Source organism: Bos mutus, chromosome 29 (genome assembly GCF_027580195.1).
Source record: "Bos mutus isolate GX-2022 chromosome 29, NWIPB_WYAK_1.1, whole genome shotgun sequence".
NCBI classification, from domain to species: domain Eukaryota; kingdom Metazoa; phylum Chordata; class Mammalia; order Artiodactyla; family Bovidae; genus Bos; species Bos mutus.
The window spans coordinates 32,762,404-32,781,915 of record NC_091645.1 but is presented as its reverse complement, the minus strand read 5'-3'; positions in this window follow the sequence as shown (position 1 = coordinate 32,781,915).

Here is a 19,512-nt window from a genome sequence, read left to right as displayed (position 1 = left end):
CCAGCCTACCCTTCCTCATCATCCCCTCTTGGGGCAGGGGCAGCAAGGAGCAGACATTGGGGTGGACTGAGTGTGGAGATGGCTGCCCAGCCAGACAATGCCTCAGCTCCACACAGAGTGGACCCCTGACCCAAAGGAGAAGCGACTGAAGGCTCATATTCCCAAGCACTAGGAATTCAGCAGAGAGCATGTCCTGGCTTTGAGATGCCAACAGCTCCCATGTTAAAGCCCGTGCATGTGGAGAAGAGAAAGAGGATACCATATAGTAGTGACAGCTAGCTTTCAACACATACCCGTGAGGTGCTCTGCCCCAGAAACATCATCCACAGCAGCTCACTCCATCTGCACAACAGAAACGCTATGAGCGCTGTGTCACTACAGCCCCATTTCACAGGTGAGAAAACTGAGGCGCAGCACCAGTTAGCAGTGGAGCCAGCATTTGAACCAGGCAAGTGCACCAGCGTATGCCACACCGGCCAGGGCACCACTGGCCCCTGGGAGAGGAGGCCGCTGCTCGCATGTGCCTTGGTGGGCGCGTGTGACAGCACCCCTAAGGGGGCTAGAAATGTCTGTGAGGACCAAATCCTCCCCTCGCTGTGCCCTGAAGAAAGGAGAAAAATCTCCATTTCATCTGCCACAAGGAAGAGAACCTGTGATGCTGGACATCGAAGATGGCCCTTCTTCAGGCAGCCCAGTTGGAATAAAACCAGGGCCGGCCACGTCAGACAGAACAGACACAAGTGTAAGTTTCAGCGGCCTCGTGATGAAGGGAAATCAGCGCCCCAACCATGGCTGGACTGCTGCTCCCCAACCAGGACCACAGTGGTGGGAAGGGAGGGGAGAGCACGGCGGGGGGCCACGCAGTCCCCTCCCGTGGCCACGCTGCCCTCTCTCCACAGGATGTCCGAGTATCTCAGACTCCATGATACAAGAAGGGACACCCCAGGCTCTGTAAACACAGATTCTCAGGGCAGCACGCCTGCAACAACAGTATAGGTCAGCTCCACCTCCTGAAACAATACATCGACAAGCAAGAAATGCAACCCATTGCTGGGCACTGGAAAATAAAGTCTCAGCAGCAGGCCTTTCCTGGCAAAGGCAGAGCCTGGAGACGTCCAGCATGATCCAGCGGCCTTGCCTCCAGCACTTGGCACAGTGGCAATCATTGGCCTGCTGGTGCTGGCTGCACACCCCATCCCTCCACCCACCACCACCCCCCTCAGCTTGTCGGGTGCCCTTCAGCAGAGGCGACATTCCCGCAGGAGCCGGACACATTCAGGTTAAGGCTCCAAGCCCTTCCTGGGTCCAGATGCAGTGGACCACCCTGATATGAGGGGCGGGGTCCCCCATGGCCTCAAGTCTCTCTCACTGTCACGCACACCTGTGGCCCAGGTGGGGCCAGGGGACAGGAGTCTGCCCCCCACTCCCTCTTGGTCACCATGCGGGCTGTGTGGAGAAGCTGCTCAGCCTGAAGGGGCTGTACAATGAGAAGGTGGGGATAGGGGGCAAGAACGGGCAGTGCCAGGATCACGGGCCTGTCTGGTGAGAACTCCCTTTCCCATCAGGGAGAGGGGAATATTAGAAATCAACGCTTTCCTCATGGGCCCCTCCAATCCGACTTCTGGCATCCACGTAGAGCATGAGGAAAGCCAGCTGGCTGTTAACACACGCTCAAATCTAAACAGCCCTCAAGTGGCAAAGGGCATAATTCCCACTTCTGTCAAAATGCCAGGTGAGTGGGGGCAAGACCTGGGCATCTGATCCCCATGCAGCCACTATCCTCGGAGGAGCCACTAGGGGCAGGGGAGCACAAGCAAGGGAGAGACAGCGCTGTCCTGAGTGGGCAGGTCACCATGGCACTAACCAAACAGACCTGTCCAGCCTCAGCCCTCAGACAGAGTCCTGCATCGTAAGAGTTAACACAGCATCTGAAGGACCTGCAGGACTCCTGAAACCACCAGGGATGGAGGGCACTTGATAGCTCACGCCCACAGTTTCTCAAAGGGCATCCTGATGCCCGTTCCAGCTGAGCAGGAGCTGCAGCCGCCCAGAGGGACCACTTTCTAGCATTTACTGCCCCGGGAACAAGAGTGAACGAGAAGCAGCCTGACTTTAACCCCAGGGGGCTGGTGACTCAGGCACACGATGGCAGGCGTGTGTTCAGCACGGGCTTGCATTACCGTTCAGCTGCTCCTAAGCCAACATGTGGGACAGTTTATGGCACGTCAACATATTTTAATACTATCATAAAGAAACCCATGAAGTGCTGACACTCCAGCAAAGCCCTGACGGCCCACATCTAAAGCTGCTATATTTTCTCCAGATGTCACATCGAACATGGAGCAACCAGCCTCTCAGAAGGCCACGCCCTGCACTGCCCTTCTCCAGCAAGAGGTCATGTCCTACTGGACAGTGGACATGCAGAGTGACGAGTGGACCAAGCCAAGAGAAGAAGACAAACTAACCAGAAATCACTCTCCATGTGTGACTCTAGACATGCATGTACTTGTTGAGTCAGGAATGTGGGGTGGTATAGAAAGAAGAAACAAGGCTGAAGAGACAGCTCCTGGGCACAGAGCCATGACTCCCAGGGTGCTGGGTCCCAGTGACAGTCCAAAAGTGTACCTCACTCACCCTTTCCTTGTTTCTGTAAAAGGGATGGCAGGCCTTGATCGACTGCACATCAGAGTCATGTCCACCACAAGTCTACATTCTCAACTCAGCACTGCAAATGTAGGAATTCGTATTAACTGCCTGCTCCACTGAACTTCTTCCTGTCAAAGCTCTATCTCCTCATGGAAAAAAGTTCCAAGTTCACCTCCCCTTTTGTGTCGCCCAGCTTTTACCCCGAGCAGGTATCTCTGTGCCGTTTCCCGCCAAGTGTCTTAAACAGCCCACGGCTCTGCAGCAGCATCTCTCAGTCCCTGTCTCTCAGGAGGCTTTATGGGATTAAATAACCCCGTTAACAGAGACAGATAGCAACAGGGGGAAAAATACATGAAGAAGTATGAGACTGAGATACGAAAGGAGACAGAAGCCAATGAGGGATAAACATACAATAAGGCTCCTCTGTCCATGGGATTCTCTAGGCAAGCATGATGGAGTGGGTTGACATTTCCTTCTCTAGGGGATCTTAGATCTTCCCAACCCAGGGATAGAACCTACATCTCCTGCATGGTAGGCAGATTCTTTACCATCTAAGCCACCAGGGAAGCCCAAATAATCCTGTTCAAAGAGACAAATAACAACAGGCAGAAAGACAGAGGAAGAAGGCTAAGATACAAAGGGAGATGGGAACCAATGAGGGAGAAACACGCAATAAGGTGATCGAAGGTGGTAAAACAGAGAAGGCAATGGCACCCCACTCCAGTACTCTGGCCTGGAAAATCCCATGGATGGAGAAGTCTGGTAGGCTGTAGTCCATGGGGTCGCTAAGAGTTGGACACGACTGAGCGACTTCCCTTTCACTTTTCACTTTCATGCATTGGAGAAGGAAATGGCAACCCACTCCAGTGTTCTTGCCTGGAGAATCCCAGGGACGGGGGAGCCTGGTGGGCTTCCGTCTATGGGGTCGCACAGAGTCGGACATTACTGAAGCGACTTAGCAGCAGCAGCAGCAGCAGGCAGTAAAAATGACCAAGGAAGCTACGATCTCAACACAGAGTCAAAGGATTCCAGTGCCTTCGAGGAAGCCCAGAGGAGTGAAGGGGCTAGAGGTTAGGACACTAGGGAGCCCTCAGCACAGGAACCACGATGGTGACATGATGGGAACAGCGACTCTGGGGTCAGACAAGCCCAGGGCTGCACATAATCCCTGCACCAGCCGGCAGAATGCGTAAGTCCCTCTCCATGCTTCTGGAACCCCTGTGATGGAGCCAGGGTGCTGGTGAGATGACTGATTCTGTGCAGGTGAGGCCAGTCCCCAGGTGCATGCTCTCCCCTGAGTGTGAGTCATGAGAAGCAGAGACTTCAGGAAACGGCCATGCAGGAAGACAGAAGATACGGGAGCCACATCTCTTGTCCCCGTTGCTGCTGACTTCCTCCCTGTGAGCGGACTGTCACTTGATTTCACATCACGATGGAGCCTCGTTTCCTGACTCTCTGGCTCCCTGCCTCATCCTCTTCCTCTCCCCTTACTCAGTACACTCGACACGCCTGTGGTGGCCTGCCTCCAGAGTGACCCCACCAGTACCACTTTCTCGTGTGGTCCTCTCCACTGCAAAAGAGAATGGGGCTGGATTGTGTACACAGGAGGTTCTGCAGCCATGTGGTGTGACTTCTGGGCTGTGAGGCTCTGCTTTCTCAGATCTCTCAGTCTTGGGGGATCCAGCTGGTCCTCTCCTGGTTGAACCTCAGGAGTCCCAAGATGTCACTTCAAGTACATCCCATCCGTTAAGCAAGTCACAAAGGCCAGGACAAGCTCTAGGGAGCAGGGATGCAGACTCTGCCTCAAGGCGGGCACCACACACAGGAAAGGAAGGAGGTGACCATGAACTTCTTGGCTGCAAACCGTCAAGAGTCCAGACTCGGGGGCCCAACAGTGTCTGACCCTCCTTCATGCAAAATACACTCACCCCCTCCCAAGGCCAGTAAATTCAGATCCCATTCCAGGAACAGCTCAAAACCCAGAATCTTATCCTCCAAGTTAGGTTCCAGTGCAACGAGCCTCCTTTGGAACAACCTCTCGAGTACATCTTCTTTTGATCTGACATCTGTAAAGTAAACAGACTATCAGCCGACTTCCCTGCCCCGACACCTACCAGGGAGACAGACACGGAGTAACCACGATACACCTGTAGCTTCACAGTGGAGAAGGAAGTGGAGCATGGAAGGCACTGCTTCACAGGCTTCTGCAATTCTGCAGGGCAAAGGTGGCAAGTTCCTTGGCTGGACCCCAGTTCTACTCCCAGAAAATGGCTCTCATTCTTTCCTCTGGGCTTGTGGTTCCTCTCCTGAATTTTACTTTCTTTCCATGAGAAATGGCCCTTGTTTTAAACTGAACAGTCTCCTTGTTTTCTTCCTGCTCATAGAAGATTAACAGTCCAAAGACTTTTTCTATACCGTCTCTGCTCCTGTTAGTCCCAGCTAACATAGTTCCTTTAAAAAATGTGTAGTCTTCCTGTATATCAAACTATAACCCATTCATTGATGGAAAAGCCACCGCCCCTTTTCTCTCTGAAATGTCCCTCTTCTCTTTCCTCCATTGGTCTCTGAGTCCAGATACTATGGAACAGGGCTCTTGAGGTCCTTAGATGCCTTTGGTCTGGTTTAACGTGTCTACAAGGCAGTCCCTTCAGATTCTTTTCTGGCAAATCTAAGAGACACAAATTTAATATTCTTAGAAGCCTTTCTAGTAGGCATGCCCTTAACTCTTTATGAAGTCTCAACAAAAGGTCTTATAGCTTTGAGACTTTTACTCTGAAATCATAATTTATTCATAATGCCCTAGATTTTATCTCCTCCCTGAGGGCATTTCTAGTTTGAGAAGCTTTTGCTGGGAGAGACTAAGGATGAGGAATAATTGTGTTTTTGAACCCAGTAAGCCAGGGTTCATTTACATTTCTTATAAATTCTGCTTGAAGTTAAATGGTTCTTTCTTTAGCTCCTCTCCACTCATATTTTATAACAGGCAGCTAGAAGAAGCCAGTTGGCACCTTCTGCCTGCAATCTCCCTGGCCAGACCTGGGAGTTCACCGGGTACCCTTTCTCTCTTCCACATTATCGCAGGTGTCGGTGTCATCAAAATGTCTACCATATACTTAACATGTATATAAAACAAGTGCTCCTTTTTCTCTAACCTCCAGCAACTTTTTCTTCTCTGTCTCTCGAGCTCTCACCAACAGTCTCTTTGAAGTCATTCCAGGTTTTCCTAACAGAATTCTTGTGGATATTCCAACTTCCACTCAATCACTGGTCTGAAAGCAAATGCCACATTCTTTCAGCTTAGGTTACAGCAGCCCATCACTTCTAGGTACCAAATTCTGTTCCAGTTATCAATTTATGCTTTATAAACTCCCTGACTTCAAGATTTACTATAAAGCTGCAGTCAAGAGGACAGTGTGGTTAAAAGCTACAAAACTCCTAGAAAATAACATAAAGGAGAAAACCTAGATGACTCTGGGTATGGCGATGACTTTTTAGAAACAAAAAGTTGTTTGTTTGCAAACAAATGATTGCAAAGTCATAATTCATGAAAGAAACAATTGATAAACTGGACTTCACTAAAATGGAACATCTCTGCTCAGCAAAGTGCACTGCTAAGAAAATGAGATGACAGATCACAGACAGGGAGAAAACATTTGCAAAAGACACCTCTGGTGTCAGAAATGTGCAGAGAACTCGTAAACACCAACAGGAAAACAGCAAACACCCTGTTTAAAAAAGAGAGCCAAACACCTTAAGAGACACCTCACCAAAGAAGATGCACAGATGACAAATAAGCATAGGAAAAGATGTCCCACGCGGTATAGTATCAGAGAAATGCAGTTGTGAAAAGCTACGAGAAACCTCTACACACTTGTTATCAATAGAATGGCCAAAATCCAGAACACTGACAGCACCAAATGCTGCCGGCGATGTGGAGCAGCAGGAACTCTCGAATGTTGCTGGTGGGGATGCAAAGTGGTAGGAACACTCAGAAGACAGTTTGCAGGTTTCTTACGAGACCAAAAAACACTCTGACCATATGATCCAGCAAGCAGGCTTCTCGGTATTTACCCACAGGAGCTGAAAATTACAGCCACACGAAAACTTGGCGATGGATATTTATAGGAGCTTTATTCAAAACTGCCAAAACGAGGAAGCAGCAAAGATGTCCTTCAGTGGGTGAACAAGGAAATAAACTGGGGTCCATCCAGACAATGGACTCTTATTCAGCATGAAAAAGAAATGAGCTATCAAGCCACAGAAAGGCAAGGATGAGCCTTAAATGCATATTCCTAAGTGCAAGAAGCCAGTCTGAAGAGGTTACATACTGTGTGATTCCCACTGTATGGCATTCTAGCAAAGTTAAAACAAAGAAAATGATTAGTAGATTGGTGAGTGCCAGGAGTTTGGGGAGGGAAAGGGGTGAATAGGTGGGTCAGAGAGAACTTTTAGGGCTGTAAGAGTAATTCTGTAAAGAAGAATATAATAGAATAGCGACCCATGTTATCACACATTTATCCAAACATTTATCCACTACATATTTGACCAAACTTACAGAAGGTACAACACCAAGACTATAATGCAAACCAGACTTCCAGTGATTATGAGGTGCCATGACAAATGTACCATCTGGTGGGGGATGTTGATAATGGGGGAGGCTGTGCATGCTGGTGGCACATAGGAATTGCTGCACCTTCCCCTCAAAAATAAAATGTATAAAATATTATCCCAGAACGCAGTGACTTAAAACCATGTATTGTTGTCTCTCGTGGCTTGAGGGGTGTGGATTCCTCTGTGTAGCTGCTGTGGGTGAACCTGTCACGTGGCTTCAGTCGGCTAGCAGTGGATGGGATCAGCCTAAACCCTCCTCACCCTGTCCTTGGCATGGAGGACCTGATCCCCGGAGGTCTGCTGGGCATCTCGCCCTCAGCAGCTTCTCTGCGCAGCTCTACCGGGCTTCCTAAGGCCACGGCGGTCTCAGGGTAACTGGACCTTCCGTGGTGGCTGGCTTCTCACAGAAGGGGCAGAGGTCTGCATGAACCACCACACCTGAATCCACACTCTCTCAAACCACAGCGCTCTTACTGTCTCAGTGTCTTTTTCGCAATGACCCACACCAACACAAACAATACGAAACAAAGGGGGAAACCCAACAGTTCTTTTGTTAACTGGATACAGCAAACAATTGATAAGTTATTTCCTAATAATTCAGCTCTAAAAAAACTTATTAAAAGAAAAACATTTTTATTTCATTCTTACTAATGGCACACGTGCACCCCTGGGGCAACAGACAACTTCTCAAACCTTGAACCAGATCAGAATCAGACTGAATGCAATCACCTATTACCACACGCATTGATGCCACAATGATTTGGATCCAATACTTTTTTTTTACATCACATAAACACCAATAACCAAGCCTTGCAAAGATATGAAATCACCAAAACACATAATATGCTATTGAAATGGTGAGCTATATTGAACCAAGAGTTTTTGCAGCATATGATAGATATACAAGTATTTTCTTCAGAAACTTCAAATGAACTGGGGTGCCTCCACTGCAGCACCCCAGGGTGCCTTATCTGAGTTTGGGAACCACCATGTCACACTGTTTATTTAACTTATATGCAGAGTATATCATGAGAAACGCTGGACTGGAAGAAACACAAGCTGGAATCAAGATTGCCAGGAGAAATATCAATAACCTCAGATATGCATATGACACTACCCTTATGGCAGAAAGTAAAGAGGAACTAAAAAGCCTCTTGATGAAAGTGAAAGTGGAGAGTGAAAAAGTTGGCTTAAAGCTCAACATTCAGAAAACGAAGATCATGGCATCCAGTCCCATCACTTCATGGCAAATAGATGGGGAAACAGTGGAAACAGTGTTCAGACTTTATTTTTCTGGGCTCCAAAATCACTACAGATGGTGACTGCAGCCATGAAATTAAAAGACGCTTACTCCTGGGAAGAAAAGTTATGACCAACCTAGATAGCATATTCAAAAGCAGAGACATTACTTTGCCAACAAAGGTCCGTCTAGTCAAGGCTATGGTTTTTCCTGTGGTCGTGTATGGATGTGAGTGTTGACTGTGGAGAAGGCTGAGCACCAAAGAATTGATGCTTTTGAACTATGGTGCTGGAGAAGACTCTTGAGAGTGCCTTGGACTGCAAAGAGATCCAACCAGTCCATTCTGAAGGAGATCAGCCCTGGTATTTCTTTGGAAGGAATGATGCTAAAGCTGAAACTCCAGTACTTTGGCCACCTCATGCGAAGAGTTGACTCACTGAAAAATACTCGATGCTGGGAGGGATTGGGGGCAGGAGGAGAAGGGGACGACAGAGGATGAGATGGCTGGATGGCATCACTGACTGGATGGACGTGAGTCTGAGTGAACTCCGGGAGTTGGTGATGGACAGGGAGGCCTGGCGTGCTGCGGTTCATGGGGTTGCAAAGAGTCGAACACGACTGAGCGACTGGTCTGATCTGATCTGATCTGATGCTGCACCCATGGGCTTCCCTGGTGGCTCAGCTGGTAAAGAATCCGGCTGCAATATGGGAGACCTGGGTTTGATCCCTGGGTTTGATCCCTGGGTTGGGAAGATCCCCTGGAGATGGGAAAGGCTACCCACTCCAATATTCTGGCCTGTATAGTCCATGGGGTCGCAAACAGTCAGACACGACTGAGCCACTTTCACACGATGTACCAATCAAATCCTGAAACTGGATGGGGAATTCAAGGAAATAGTTTTCACTGAGTCCCATCTTCAACTTCTCCTTATCTACCAGATAGATGGCCAGACAAACAAGAACTATAGATTTGGCTTGACTAGGACTAACATAAGACAAGTAAAGATAATTGGGATAAAGTGCAGGTCCACAGGAGAAATTCTAAAGCACGGTAAAGAAGTCACTATCAACTTACATATCACTTATGATAGCGTAAGTGCTTGCATCTTTGAATTTCTTTTTTTCAGTGTTTGAAGTTGACATCGCTCTTTTTTTAATTTTTATTATAGGTGATTTACAATGTTGTGTTAGTTTCAGGCACACAGCAAAGTGAATCAGTTATACATGTACATATCCACAGTTTTCTAGATTCAGTTCCCATATAGGTCATTACAGAGTACTGAGTAGAGTTCCCTGTGCTATACAGTAGGTCCTTTTTAGTTATTTTATATATAGCAGTGTGTGTATGCAGAGAAGGCAATGGCACCCCACTCCATACTCTTGCCTGGAAAATCCCATGGACGGAGGAGCCTGGTGGGCTGCAGTCCGTGGGGTCGCTGAGGGTCAGACACGACTGAGCGACTTCACTTTGACTTTTCACTTTCATGCATTGGAGAAGGAAATGACAGCCCACTCCAGTGTTCTTGCCTGGAGAATCCCAGGGACGGGGGAGCCTGGTGGGCTGCTATCTGTGGGGTCGCACAGAGTCAGACACAACTGAAGTGACTTAGCAGCAGCAGAGTGTGAATGTCAATCCCTACCTCCCAATGTATCCCTCCCCCCACCTTACCCCCTGGTAACCATAAAATTGTTTTCTATACCTGTGAATCTGGGTGAAATAAATCAGACAAAGACAAATATCATAGTATCACTCACATGTGGAATCTAAAAAGGTGGTACATTGGACTTATTTACATCTTTGAATTTCTACTCCCAGTTTCCTCATAGGATGTCCAAATCAGTAGAAGATATTCAACACATACTTATGAAGAAGGAAGAAAGGGAGGGAAGAGAGGGAGGGAAGACACAACCATCATTTTAGAAAATAAAGGGCAACTTTCCAAGGGGAGAGCATTAATTCACACTACTGCCCTTAGAAATCTCTCTTCTCAGAAAAGCATTTAAGTTCATCTGTTACAATGTCGACTTCCTGCTAAAAGGCTAGGAGACAAGTCAGCCCAAGGTCTTTGCCACTTTGTAACAAGGATCGCCTCTTTTCCAGTTTCCATCACCAAGTTCCTCATTCCTTCTGAGATCTCAGCAGAATCCCATTCAGTGCCCACGCCCCTCTGACAACCTCTTTGCAGCAACTTTTGCTTTCTCTAACCTGTGCCTGGAACCTTGCCCGGCCTCCCCATCACCCAGTCTCTCCCCATCCCAAGGCCACGTCCTCACCTTCAGGTGCTTGCTAGAGCAGCACCTCACTAGTAGGGACCAAAACCTGTCTTAGCTTCCTACCATAACAAAATACCACAGACCAGGTGCCTTAAACAACAGAAATTACTTTTTTCTGGACTTCTGGAGGCTGTAAGTCTAAGATCAAGGTGCTGGAAGGTTGTGTATCTCCTGAGGCTTCTCAGCCTGGCTCACAGGTGGACTCCTTTCCTCTGGGCCTGCACCCTTCTGGGGTCTCTTCCTCTTATTATAGAGACACCAGTGCTGTGGGAATCGGATCTCCCCATGACCTCATTTCACCTGGTTACCTCTTTGAAGGTCCTAGATGCTAGCTCCAAATGCAGTCACATGGAAGGCTGAGGCCCCAACACATGTATTTAGGGGAAAATGACTCAGTTCACTGCTGGGAACTCTTCAATGGCCACAATGACAAACCTAGCTATGACAAACCTAGAAGGTATATTAAAATGCAGAGACATCACTTTGCTGACAAAGGTCTGTACAGTCAAAGCTATGACACATGTACACCTGTTGCTGATTCATGTCAATGTATGGCAAAAACTACCACATTGTTGTAAGGTAATTAGCCTCCAATTAAAACAAATTAATTAATTTTTTTTAAAAGCTATGGTTTTTCCAGTAGTGATGCATGGATGTGAGAGCTGGACCATAAAGAACACTGAGTGCCAAAGAACTGATGTTTTCAAACTGTGGTGCTGGAGAAGACTCTTAAGAGTCCCTTGGACAGCAAGGAAATCAAACCAGTCAATCCTAAGGGAAATCAATCCTGAATATTCATTGGAAAGATTGATGCTGAAGCTGAAGCTCCAATACCTGATGCAGAGCTGACTCATTGGAAAAGACCCTGATGCTGGCAAAGACTGAAGGCAGGAGGAGAAGGGGGCAATAGAGGATGAGATGGTTAAATGACGTCACTCAATCAATGGACATGAATCTGAGTTAACTCTGGGAGACAATGGAGGACAGAGGAACCTGGCCTGCTGCAGTCCATGGAGTCGCAAAGAGTCAGACACAACTTAGCGACTGAACAACAAGAAGAAATGCCTCAAGCACCATGGAAAGATTTTTAAAAGACACCAAGTCCTATACACAGAGGTTCTGACTCAACCCTGCTGGGAGAGTGCCAGGTGGGACATTCTGCAACATTCTCCATCTGATTCCAGTGTGCAGCAAGCCTGGAAACCACTGGTCTGACTGATTGGAATGATAAATGAACTTAGCTTATGTACAGTACTTTCACACTTTTCAAATTTTACACAATAATCATACTTTATAATCAGAGAAAAAATGTTAAGGAGAAAAAAAATATACTGCCTTAAAAATGGATGAAAGTACTCAAAGAGCCTGATAGAGAGGTCTTAGTTTCCAGCATGTCTTACTTTCCTCCCTTCTCTTAGACTTTTTATTTAAACTGTGGTCTGAAGACCAGTGCCATCTGCGTTACCTGGAAACCTACTAAAACTGTGGAATCTCGACTCCCAAGCACTCCCGAGATCTACAAAATCTACAGAACCTGCCTGCTGGGTGGTCTACAGGTAATCTGCATGGCACACCCATTAAAGCTTGAGAAGTACTCGTTATAGTTTCCTCACACCATGAGTGAGGACTGGAACCACAAAACTTTCAAAACCATTGAGGACAAATTTTGTTCAATTTGTGATTTTAGAAAAGCTTACGTAGCAGTCCTGTTCTTTGTTATTGGGTTTGCACTAGTCTACAGATAAGGTCATGTCAGGGACAATCGCAAACAATTAATCCGTGAGGTAACAGTACAGGGAATTACGCCCTGGCTCAACCTCCACAAGTAGTGACCTATTACTCATCACTGCAACTATTAAAGATAATGCCTCAGTGATCCACTGCGGTTGGTCTATGCAGCATTTGACTTAAAACATCCAAACAGCCCTTAATAAAGAAGATGGTAGCTGGGTTGTATTAATACTGAAAAAAAAAAAAAAGAAAACAGAGAAAGGTCTAGAGAAGAGAGTGGAAGAAAATGGAAGTAATGGGGGAGGAAGAGAACCATATTTCACTTTCCTGAACATGAAACTCTGAATCCTAATCTCCCAGACTTTCAGGTCATAATCCTTAGTGTTCACCGAGCATTTCCATGACCCCAGTGGTTATTCTGAATAAATAAGGGTGTGACTGGATCAGAGATGAAGAGCAGGAATAAGAAGAAACTCTAATAAAGGGGGATACGTGCGTGCACGTTCAGTCACTCAGTTTTGTCCGACTCTCTATGGCCCCATGGACTGTAGCCCACCAGGCTCCTCTGTCCATGGGATTTCCCAGGCAAGAATACTGGAGTGGGTTGCCATATCCTTCTCCAGGCGACCTTCCTGACCCAGGGATCGAACCCAAGTCTCCTGCGTCTTCTGCACTGGCAGGCAGACTCTTTACCACTGAGCCACCTGGGAAGCTCAAAGAGGGATATACTACCTGACAAATGTTCTGGATAAGTTACCAGATGAATTTCACTGGATAAATTACTCTGTAGTGATAAACATCATATATTTTACTGCCTTTTAAGAAAGTAATTTTTAAACTCAGTTCATCCAACAAGTCACCAAATATGGGTGTGTAGTTTTCCTACTATGAAATGTTCACATGGCAATAAAGGTAGAGTGGCTTTAGTTGAGTCTTATGCATATTTGCAGAAGCCCAGAAATATTCACCCATCCAGGCTGTCTTCTACACCCAGTCACTTCTTCAGAGTTACCTCATTCATCCTGACTCTCTATGGACCATCCTCATCAAAACCCATGGATGTAGGTCCTAGACTAGCAGTTGAGGGCTCCTGGAAGTTTTTTTGAACCTATTCTTAACTTTCAGAGCTTGTAATCAAGCAGAAATAGCAGATGGACCAGCAATGATACTAAAGAAATAAATGAACTGCTTAAAGAGCTGAATGTGGGCTTCCCAGGTGGCACTAGTGGTAAAGAACCTGCCTGCCATCGTGGAGACATAAGAGACATGGGTTCGCTCCCTGGGTTGGGAAAATTCCCTGAAGAAGGGCATGGCAACCCACTCCAGCATTCTTGCCTGGAGAATCCTGTGGACAGAGGAGTCTGGTGGGCTACAGTCCATAGGGTTGCACAGAGTCACACAACTTAGCACAGCACAGCCACAGCTGCAAAGGCAGACAATACAGTAATATGAATACCAAGACTTCCTTTCATTATAAACTTTACAGAATCTCACCATTAAGATTCTTATCTTCAGTTCAGTTCAGTTCAGTTCAGTCACTCAGTCGTGTCCGACTCTTTGCGACCCCATGAATCGCAGCACGCCAGGCCTCCCTGTCCATCACCAACTCCCGGAGTTCACTCAGACTCACGTCCATCGAGTCAGTGATGCCATCCAGCCATCTCATCCTCTGTCATCCCCTTCTCCTCCTGCCCCCAATCCCTCCCAGCATCAGAGTCTTTTCCAATGAGTCAACTCTTCACATGAGGTGGCCAAAGTACTGGAGTTTCAGCTTTAGCATCATTCCTTCCAAAGAAATCCCAGGGCTGATCTCCTTCAGAATGGACTGGTTGGATCTCCTTGCAGTCCAAGGCACTTCTCCAACACCACAGTTCAAAAGCATCAATTCTTTGGCACTCAGCCTTCTTCACAGTCCAACTCTCACATCCATACATGACCACAGGAAAAACCATAGCCTTGACTAGACAGACCTTTGTTGGCAAAGTAATGTCTCTGCTTGTGAATATGCTATCTAGGTTGGTCATAACTTTCCTTCCAAGGAGTAGGCATCTTTTGATTTCATGGCTGCAGTCACCATCTGCAGTTATCTTAGTGGTGTTCATCTCTGACCACCAACACAGTCACCAAACACGAATCTTAAATTCAAACATGCTTTTTCATAAACCCATATCAAAGATTTGGGGTTATTCACTATCATCATTATTTGAACAAGAATAACATATATCTAACCGACAACTATCTACTGAGTGTAACATATAAGCCAATAAATATTTTAATAGTCTTCATGTGTTTCACCTTTATACATTCTTTTTTTTCTTTTTATTGAAGCATAGTTGACATTTTATTGAAGCATGGTTGACTTACAATTTTTCAGGTACACAGCAAGGTAATTCAGTCATACACATACACATATATATTATTTTTGAGATTATTTTCCATCATAGATTATTACAAGATATTGACTCTAGTTCTCTGTGCTATATAGTAAGCCTTTGTTGCTTGTTGCATATTTATATTTTTTAAAATTAGAAATCTAGCATTCTGTTCATACTAAGTCAAACAAGTGGAATAAAATGTCATACATTTTTAATCAGGCAAAAATTTTAAGTTTTCTAATATATATATAATAGTACATACTATTTTATATATATATATATGTATACAAAAGCTTTTCTACTATGCTTGATAAAGGTTTGAGAAGGAATCCCCTTTCATTTAGTATATATTTTCCAATTGCTCCATCTCTTATTTTTTTATGTTCTTTCTTTTTATATTCTTTTATTTTCAAACTTCTGTGATCTTATATTTGAGTATAGTAGCATATATCCAGTCTGGCAATTTTAGTATTTCACTTGAAATATTTAGTGCATTAATACTGAATGTAACTACTGAAAGATGTAATTACTATCTACTAGATTTATGTCTCTCTTTTTGAAGTATAGTTGATTTACAATATTGTGCTAGTTTCAATTCAGCAAAGTATTATATTTTTTCAGATTTTTTCCATTATAAGTTATTACAAGTTATTGAATATATTCCCTGTGCTATACAGCAGGGTCTCATAGATTACTATGTATTTCTCTTTGTCACATCTGTTTATGTTCTTTTCTCCCCTTTCTTGTCTTTTTCCTTTTAGTTAATATTTGATTATTTGTTTAATTTTATTATTATTATTTCCCCTTCCCACTCTATTACCTTGTTAGTTATCCTTCTTCAGGAAGTTATCCTAGAGATTACAAAACACATCTTTAATGACACTGTGATGGAAAGTACTAGCTCTAGCACTTTCCTTCAATGCTGGAAGCCTAGAATATCTTAAATCTACTTAAATCTACTATCCCCCCTCCCAAATTTTGTTTTAATTGACATGTATTTTAATTCTACATTTATTCTAAAGCCCACAAGGCAGAACAGTATCATTATTGTCTTGAACAGGTAATATTTATTTATGTTTATCCACACATTAATGTTTTTTATATTATTGCTCTTTATTCTTTTATTTGCTTTCTTATATCTGAGGTTATTTCTCATCTGGGTAAAGAACTCCTTTTAGTAATTTTTTAAGTGAACCTTTGCTGGCTACAAATTCTCTCAGTTTGTTAAGTTTTCATTTAATTTTTGAAGAATAATTTTGCTAGATACATCATTCTAGGTTGAGAGGGTTATCTGGGGGTTGATTTGTTATTTCACAATATTAATGATGTTCTATTGTTGCCTGTCTCCCCTGCTTTCTATTGAAAAGTCAGATGTTTGTCTTCTTTAAAAGTAAGGTGCATTTTTCCTTTTGCACTTAAGATTTTCATCTTGCCTTTGATTTTCTACAAACTTACTGTGTTAAGCCTAGATTTCTTTATATTTATCCAGCTTGGGTTCACAGAGATTCTTGAATTTGTGGTTTGCTGCCTTTTACCAGTTTCAGAAAATCATCAAATGTTCAAATATTTTTCTAACACACTGTAATTCTCCTCCATGTCTGGAACTACAGCTACATTATTTCAGATTCATATTTAGATATGTATGTCCAACATACATATACATTAACCTCTTTTTTGTATTTTCACATTTTTTCCCTCTGTGATTCAGTCTGGATATTTTCTAATGACCTATATCCTTTTCTCCTTCTTAAATCTAATGTTAAACTTACCTACTGAATTATTAGCTTTAGCAACTGTACTTCTTAGTTCTAGAATTCACATTTGATTTTGTAAATTAATATTTATAATATAGATTCTCATTTTAAAATAGTATGAGATTCACAAGAAGTTGCAAGAATGATACAGAGTTCCCATATACCAGATAATAATATCTTACATTGCCTAATACATGATCAAAACCAGATAGACAATGATACTGCTGCTGCTGCTGCTGCTGCTAAGTCGCTTCAGTCGTGTCCGACTCTGTGAGACCCCATAGACATCAGCCCACCAGCCTCCCCCGTCCCTGGGATTCTCCAGGCAAGAACACTGGAGTGAGTTGCCATTTCCTTCTCCAATGCGTGAAAGTGAAAAGTGAAAGTGAAGTCGCTTAGCCATGTCTGACTCCTAGCGACCCCATGGACTGCAGCCTACCAGGCTCCTCTGTCCATGGGATTTTCCAGGCAAGAATACTGGAGTGGGTTGCCATTGCAAGACTATTAACTATAAATAAAGAAATTATTCAGATTATGTGTTTCCGTGAAATGCTTTCACATGTGTAGATTTGAGTAGTAGTCACTTTAACATTTGATTGCTTAAAATTAAATTTCAAGTTCTCTATTGAAATTTTATTTTTGTCTTTCTTTTCCTCTATTTTTCTGAATATTTTAGTGATAATTATTTTAGAGTCCTTGTCTGATAAAGACCTAGAGGTAACTTGGATATTGGAATCTCCTATTATCTGTTGTTGGATTTTTTTCCTCTTGGCTTTCAGCCCTGTTTCTTGGCATGCTTGGCAATACTTTACTGACTGTGTGACACCAACAGTAATAAATTACAGCAGCTCTAAATGATATCTTGCTCTTCCTGAGAGGGTTCACCCTTTCCTCTGTTTAGGCAGAAGGCAGACCTGGACCCTAACACATCCCTTTAAGGGGAGGTTCCAGATTTGTTCAGGCCCTACCCACCTCTGGTTGCTTTGTAGAGACCCCCATGGAGAGCCTGGGATTTTAGCCAGGTCCTAGTCAACCTCGTCTCTAATTCTCATCTCCTTTATATTATAAGATGATCAAAAGCTGTGTTCTGTTTTCAAAGGCTCTATGCTAAGGTTTCATGGTCTCCTGAAATCTGAGACTTTGGCAAAATGTCTTGAGCAAAACCTGGCTAAGCCCTTCAAATGTCTAATTTGTTGTCTCTCCAGCCCCAGAAGACTTGCCAAAACCTCTTCTAGTTTCTGTGCATCTTAGCAGTGGTCCTCTGCCCATGATCTGCATCTGAATCCTCAGCCTCTTGTTTTAAACCCAGAATTGGGGAATACCTCAAGGGAAAAAGAGCTGTTGCATACTGAGTCAAATCCCGGAGGTTTCCTGTTTGGGGGTATTTAGGAACTTCAGTCCTGGACACCTTGGTGTATTTCCTATGTCTTCAAATAGATGTTTTTTACTTTGACATTTTTACTTGTTCTCAGAGACAGCACTGGTGTACTACAACCCAATCTTTTACTCTGGAGCACCTGGAAACCCAGAACTGCCTGACTGTAGACTTAACATGTTGATGGGTGTTAGCTACAGGACATGGGCTGCTACCCTGATGTGTTGTTATGGGCTGACGTTTGTGTCTCCCCAAAACTCACATTTCCCAATGGGATGGTGTTTGGAAGTGGGGCCTCTGGGAGGTGACCAGGTCATGAGAGGGATTAGTGCCCTCGTGAAAGAGACCCCAAGAGCTCCCTGACCCTTTCCTCCTTGTGAGGCCACAGTGAGAAGATGGCTATGAGCCAGGAAGCAGGTCCTCACAAATGCTGAATCTGCTGGACCCTGATCTTGGACTTCCTGCCTCCAGAACTGAGAAATACAAAGTTCTGCTGTTTATAAGCCACCCAGTCTACGGTGCTCTGTTTCAGCACTCAACTTAGTAGGACACTTATTGAAACTCACGAAGGTGAGCTCTTGTTTCCTCCATCACATGGATGAGAAGGTTGCAATCTGTGGGGCACAGCTGTTCTCCACCCTCGAGCAGTCAGGTCACGTTGGGGAGACCTGAGTCAGGTCTCCCCAACGTGAAGACCTTGGGTAGTAAGGTGTGGGAGAGCGGTATTAAATCTGGCCCACTATTGTCAGAGATCACTCACCTGAGCACAAAGGCCTTCTGTGTGTGTGCTAAGTCACTTCAGTCGTGCTCGACTCTTTGGAACTGTCCATGGGATTCTCTGGGCAAAAACACTCGAGTGGGTTGCCATGCCCTCCTCCAAGGGATCTTCCCAACCCAGGGATCTCTTATGTCTCCTGCATTGGTCGGCATGTTCTTTACCACTAGTGCTACCTGGAAAGCCCCACATGAACCCAAATCAGAAAGGAGACAATCTCCCTAGACATCCCATTACACACATTCAGAGCCTGCCAGGAAACAGGCCACAGGAGGGCACTTTGGCAAATGGAACTTCCAGGCCCTGGCTTTCAGGAACCAAAAGAGCCCTCCGTCCTAGAGCCGTGGCGCTGCCATAGCTCACAGCCCCCCAGGTCCAGATGAACTGGGGATGCTTGACTCTGGAAATGAGCTTTCCCCACCACTGAACCACGCGGTGCTTGGCCTTACATCACTCTCAGGGCATTAAGCAGCCTCAGCTCACAAGCATCACAGCTGGGCATTGCAGCTGTAACATCTGACTAGAAGATACAGCAAGTGTAAAAGAGCACGTTTTTGATCGGGGACATAAATAATTCTGAGGCAGAAATTAAGTTAAAAGGCTTTTCTTTCCCTAAATGGATCTGCAGGACCTGGCTTCCCAGCCACACTGCTGGGATGAGAGTTATCTCAGGGAGCCAAGGAAGTACCTTTGAGTAGCTGACACTCAGGTAGGAGGGGCTGTGCAGAGTG